The sequence below is a fragment of the Suricata suricatta genome, chromosome 5 (genome assembly GCF_006229205.1).
Source record: "Suricata suricatta isolate VVHF042 chromosome 5, meerkat_22Aug2017_6uvM2_HiC, whole genome shotgun sequence".
NCBI classification, from domain to species: Eukaryota; Metazoa; Chordata; class Mammalia; order Carnivora; family Herpestidae; genus Suricata; species Suricata suricatta.
The window spans coordinates 19,556,532-19,563,215 of NC_043704.1; the positions used below are offsets into that span (position 1 = coordinate 19,556,532).

Here is a 6,684-nt window from a genome sequence, read left to right on the forward strand (position 1 = left end):
TGCTTATAAAGCTTAAATCTGAAGAAGCTGGGCACTCAAGAGATATGTATTTGCACCCCAAATTACAGTTACCTGGCACCAAACCCCTCCTTATTGGCAGGAGTATCTTCCCTTTGAAGCCCCCTCAGAAAGCTCTGGATCCCCATCAGGATGTGTCACATATGCTGGTGGAATGGATCAGGTCATTTGCTCAGAGAGACCTCTGTGTCCTGCCTTTTTTTTTTTTTTTTTAATCAAAATCACAATAGTGACACACAGATGCTAGTTAGTCATAGATGTTAGCACTATTGCTATTTTGGACCAAATAATTCTTCATATGATGGGGGAAAAGGGGACTGCCCTAAGTACTGTGGTATGTCCAGCACCATCCCTGGCCTCCGCCCACTGGTAGAGATGGTACTAATGTTGGAGAAGCAACAATAACGTCCACTGCAGACAAGCTCACATTTAAGTAACAGAAGCTGTGCCTGCCTAACAACCATTTGGATAATATTAACCAGAAAGGTCTGTTACTTCATTCAAATAACAGATCCATTTAATGACATATGCAGGGTAAAAGATACTTTTTGCACAATCGGCCAGCAAGCCATTTTTTTTTAATAATTAGAGGATTGAATCATTATTTCATTACTTTAACAAGATGCCTTGATAGAATGGGCATTCAAATATTGGTTAAATTTTGAGTGTGATTCAGAAACTGTTTACATAGGTCTAGTGTTTTTAAGGATTTTGCTGCCAATTTAAAAACTCAACCAATTAAAGCAACCAAGTAACTTACTCTTTTTAAGAGAATTAATCAATAACCAAGGGCTAACACAATCACATTTTGTCTGCACAATGTGAATTCAATCAGGTGAAAAGGTTGGGGAGACTTGGAGAATAGGCAAGGATTTCCTTTCTTCTACAAGTTAACATATAACTGATTTATTACTCCCTTCTCCTCTGCTCTCAAATTCACTTGTAATTTTGTCAGATCAACTGGGTGTCTTGGCACTATAAAGTCTCAATATATATTCAAGCTGTTTGCCCAGTAAATTAGCTGCAATATTATAGAAGCATTTTTCATATGCAAATGTGGACTATGAAGTGTACCAAACTGAACCACCAGCAGCTTCCTCTAAAACTTGAAAATCAACTCTTAAAATTTATCTTCTTTAACCATCTGGTCATGATGCTAAATGACTTAGTAGAAAAACTGTTTCACATTCTTACTGGCTCGTGAGAGGACAAATTTTCGTTTTTAATATTTTCTATGAATCTTGCATTCAAGGGAACAAGTAGAAAGACACTGACATTAGTGTAAGTTTTTGTGATGCTCAGACACCCACTGTGCAAATACTGTATACTATTTTTGATCTTCTAGAATGATCCTTTTCTAGAAAGATCACATAGTCCCATTTAATGTTTCACTGTTATTCTCCTCTAGCCACACAGTTCTTTTTTTAAAAATGATTTTTTTATTATACACACAAAGAGATCCTTTTTTTTTTTTATCTCCTTGTCCTGATGAATTCACGGTATCGCCCTCTTTTAATTATACGGTGTCACCCTCAACCTCATTTTCTTTTCTCCGTTAGGTGCAAATGTTCATGCATATCCACTGAGTTGCTTTTATTTTTAAAACCCAATATGAACATTATTTCTCCCATGATTTCTAGATCAGTATATTTTTAATAATTGGATACTCTTCTTCACAAGTTGGCAAAAAAGAAATTTTGCTCCTCTGTATCTCTCAAGATTTAGACATCAGGGAGAGCTTTGAGACTTCCTGAAAGAGGAAAAAAAGAGTACAAGCCATTTTACTTATAGAAAAGGAAAGTATGTCAACTGAGCAACTGTAAGAAGAACTGTCCAAATGTAAGATTTTAAAATTTCAAAACCACATCTTAATCTTTTTCTCTCTGACCTAAATATAGTCCTATTCTAAATTATAATTTTAAAAAATGCAAAGCTAATTTCCTGAATCAACATAATATTCTGCAGCAGAAAAGATTAGGAACAGGCCTTCAAGCAGGCAATTTTCACCACCACAGCTATTTCCTTTAGCGATTTCCTCTTCTTTCTGCAAATATCCTTAAGAGAACTACAATACAAATCGTCTTGAAATGCAAATATATTGATCTCCAGTGGTCTTTGGCAAACATTAATGCATTTTCTTATGTAACTTAATCTTTAACCATAAAAGAAAAGAAGAGAAAAGAAAAGGAAAGGAAAGGAAAGGAAAAGAAAAGTAAAGGGGCATCTGGGTGGCTCAGTTGGTTAAGCGTCCGACTCTTGATTTTGGTTCATGTCAAGTCAGATTCTGCTGGGTGTGAAGCCCGCTGAAGATTCTTTCTCTTTCTCAATCTCTCTCTCTCATTCTCCCTCTGCCCCTCCCCCACTCACGCATGCTCTCTCTCTTCCTTTAAAAAAAATAACAAAGTAAACCACTGTTTTGCAAGGATAAGTTTGTCTTCTATTCTTGGGGAAACATGCAACAAGCAATTTAGTAATTACATGACCAAAAGGGTTTTCATGCTTTTTATTCCACTGAAATAACTAACTAACTGAAGACAAATGGTCCCAGAGAAGGCGAATTTAATGGTTTCACCCAGGAGAAACACCTTTGCAGCTGATCACCGTATGGAAAGGCCTCTGTATTCTGCACACTCATCGTCCAAGCTCAACTGCCCTAGAGGGGCCAGCACCCCACTCCGCCCCTGCCGGAGCACGACGATGATGTCACACTGACGTATTTTGAGATCCTAAACTCCAGTTTCCATTCACTACCTCTTGTCTTGTTCTCCTCCATTAGTAAGAAGGAGAACATTACAGCCTAAATCTCATAAGGTTGCTATACAGGTTAAATGAGATAATGTATCAAAGATGTATGACACATAAGTTTTACTTGCAGATAAATTCCTGGGGTGCCTGGGTGGCTCAGTCAGTTAAGCGTCCAACTCCCGCTCAGGTCATGATCTCCCAGTTCATGGGTTCGAGTCCTGCACTGGGCTCTGTGCTGACGACTCAGAGCCAGGAGCCTGCTTCAGATTCTCTGTCTCCCTCTCTGTCTGCTCCTTCCCCACTTGCCCTCTGTCTCTCTCTCTCTCTCTCTCAAAAAATAAACATTGAAAAATATATTTTAAAAAAACAGAAAAGAAATTCCCAATCTCACCTTTTTTCATAAAGATCTAGGAAAAGGTGGTTTTTCTCTGAAGCCTTTTCCTGACCCATATGGAGCGAGTTGAGGAAAACATTCAAATGTCAACTCTTAACACCATTCAAATATATGGACTCATTAACAATCAAACATCATTTGATTTTCCATACGGCAAAAGGTATACCTCCAGCACCAAAAAATGGTGCGATAGTTTAATAAAGAGAAAGTTGCTTCTCTCTTAAATTTTCTTCAAAAAAACACAATTGAATATTATAACAGAAAACACCTACAAAGCACTTACTCTCTGCCATGTAAGCACATTAGTCATTTAATAATACTAGAGTATTATTATTATTATTATTAAGCCCACATTATTTATTTTTTTAATGTCTTTATTTTATCTTGAGAACAGAGACAGAGAGTGAGCAGGGGAGGGGCAGAGAGAGAGGGAGACACAGAATTCGAAGCAGGCTCCTGGCTCTGGAGCCCAACATGGGGCTCAAACCCACAAACTGTGAGATCACACCCTGAGCTGAAGGCAGTCACTTAACCGACTGAGCAGCCCAGGCGCCCCTAAACCCACTTTAGAGGAGAAAATGAAATACTTACTAGAGAACTTAATTTTCCCAGGGGCACCAAGCAAATAGTAGAGCTGTGCTCTACACCACACAGAATCTATGCTTTTAAATTCCTATATGCTGCCTCCCCATAGATGAGATTTTATAATCGGGCCATTTTGATGTCATTAATGCATAGCATCTGGTTCCTACAAGATGTGAACCAGTCCTTTGCTAGGAGATATCTTTGAATCCCCTCGTGAGATTGCAAGAATCAATTTTCTGTCAGAGGGAAAGGTACATTTACAACACTCCTACAACACATCTGCACAGCTCTACCCGCTGGCAGTTTGGCCTTGAGCAGCAGGACGAAGGGCCTTGAAAATAAACATCTTTGGGGTGCCTGGGTGGCTCAGTCGGTTGGGCCTCCGGCTTCGGCTCAGGTCAGATCTCACTTTCGTGGGTTCGAGCCCCGTGTCAGGCTCTGTGCTGACAGCTAGCTCAGAGCCTGGAGCCTGCTTCCAGTTCTGTGTCTCCTTCTCTCTCTGCCCCTCCCCATCTCATGCTCTGTCTCTCTGTATCAAAAATAAATAAAACATTAAAAAAAAAGAAAATAAACATCTTTGATGATATAAACTATCTTCGTGCTTATCAACAAAAGTCACTCACAATGTGTTCATTTTCCTCTTACACTCACAATTAAGTGTGAGGATTGTTGCAAATCTGCGGAAACCTGAAGCATCTAACTCAGAAACTTCTGGAAATGGTACAAACCTAACATTTCACAGCCATGTAATTAATCATTATTACCTGGTGATGAGAATGGTATGACAGATCATGGACTTCATTCTGATGGGCTTTAAATCACAATGTATTTATCAAGATAAAACATCCTCTATCATCTACATTTGATAGCCTAGGTTCTATGGCGATCATGCTACGTACCTCAGTAGTTCAAGACATCTTCTGTGGTGCATGTTGTGATGCACCCCCCTCAGAACTGAGGTATTTATGCTGTTCCTGTCTAAAGAGAGTTATTTCACCCAAAGCTCTGCCCCCTCCTCTGGCTCAGCCCACATGCAATGATGGTTAATATCAGGACATAAGGCCCTGGTCCCTTTACCTCTGTTGGTACATTTGAGGTCTATCTCAGCTCCACAGAACCCCAGGGGATCATTCTGGTCTCCCACAGGTGCTGATGTCAAGAGCACCCCCCAATAAACTTCCTGCCACAAACCTGTTTGAGAGTCTTTTCCAGGGACTTGACTTGCAGCAACTGTTTAACAAAAGAAGTCTGCAGGTCTTCCGGGGCCAATATCTCCTGCCTTCTGCAGACGACCCTGGCCTTGTCCTCGGCTTTCACATGACGAACAAAATTTGTATTCTGTGACGCACTGGCAGAGTCCTTCCGGCAAGGACATTTTCTCAGGTCAATATAATTATGAGGATTGCTTCAGCCAAGGGCTGTCATTGCGGGGCTCTATTATCAAGTCAAGACACAAGTTAATTCCATAATGTCATCTAAGAAATCCTAAAATTTAAAGCCCAAACAGTACACTCTACAAAATAAGCAGGGAAAACTTTCCTGGACCTGTGAAATTCAAATTCAGCGACCAATAGTCCAAATGGAAATTATTATTTCAATGATCATGAAATTTTATAAATGATTCAGGTAAGATAGGAGAATATTTTCCTGAAAATTGCTGCTTTTTGCCCAATTTTTCAGTATACATTTCACCTCTTCAGAGTTCTCCATTTTGTTCGCCCTAGATGGAGAAGATTTCATTGTTAACAAATGGAGAAAAACAACATAAAACGAGGTGCGCTCCGTCGCAGGAAGCTGTTTACAATTACCAACAAATACCAGAGTGTCTTCTTTACTAACAATCTTGTCCAGCTTTTCTCTCAACAAAAATAGAATTTCTTAAACGAGGAAGAAAAAGTTCTGTTAGACCACAGCTTTAAAACAGGCAAAACAAATTAGCATCTCACTAAGAGCAAAACTTTTGTTCTTACAAAACCACTTTCCACCTACAGCATCTCTTGGCAACTAAGAGATCTTAAATGAACCTGAAAATTTTTCTAAAGGATCAAAAATCTGGCCATAAGGGGGCGCCTGGGTGGCTCGGTCAGTTGAGCTGATTTTGGCTTAGGTCATGGCCTCTCGCAGTGCATGGGTTTGAGCCCCACCTCTGGCTCTGTGCTGGAGTCTTCTTCAAATTCTGTGTCTCCTACTCTCTCTCTCTGCCCCTCCCCTGCTCGCACTCTGTTTCCTTCTGTCTCTTAATAATAAATAATTTTTTTGATTAAACAAAAAGAAAATCTGCCCATAAGACTAAGATTCATAAATTATTATTGTATTCACCAGCCTACTTTCCTACAATTTGTAGCTTTTCGCTCGGTGATTATCTTTGATTGATGTAGCATTATCTCTTTAGAGAGATCTTTATACTATCTCTATATTTCTTAGAGTTTTATCTCTGGTTCAATGAGATAAGTGATTTAAAAAGAAATGTGTACTGATCTATTCTTGTTTCATTTAATAGCTGACTGTGTTTCCAAATATGGTTGCAACAGGGCTCATCCTGGTTTTTCTTCAAATGTCATCTTCACATCACTTCCATCAAGCTGTAGTGCCCATGTCACCCTTCCTTTGAAGCTGGCTGGAACCTCTGACTGTCTTATCCAAGAGTTTGGCAGTAGGGAGGTAATGTGACTTTCAAGGCTACGTCACAAATGCCATCCACCTCAGCCTTGACCTCTTGGGGTTTTGGTTCTTGACAATCAGTTACCACATTGTAAGGAAGCCCAAGCAACCTGAGCAAAGGTATCCCTTCCACACAGAAAACCTGAAGGCTGAACTTCCATTAGGATCTCCCTTATACACTTTCCTCATACTGTGCACTTTTCTCATAGACCCATTTGAACATAGTGATTTATCAATTAGTTACTTGAATATCTATTCATTCACAGACATCTTCTAGAATT

General features: G+C 39.6%; 1 long non-coding RNA gene across 2 annotated transcripts in view; it reads right to left on the bottom strand.

Annotated features, from left to right (window-relative positions):
• Nucleotides 1-5,045, bottom strand: part of LOC115292595 — a 39,797-nt gene extending 34,752 nt beyond the window's left edge. For both annotated transcript variants that reach the window (XR_003909047.1, XR_003909048.1), the window contains exon 1: nucleotides 4,934-5,045. This is a non-coding gene — a long non-coding RNA (uncharacterized LOC115292595). The remainder of the gene's footprint in view (nucleotides 1-4,933) is intronic.
• Nucleotides 5,046-6,684: the final 1,639 nt, after the last annotated feature.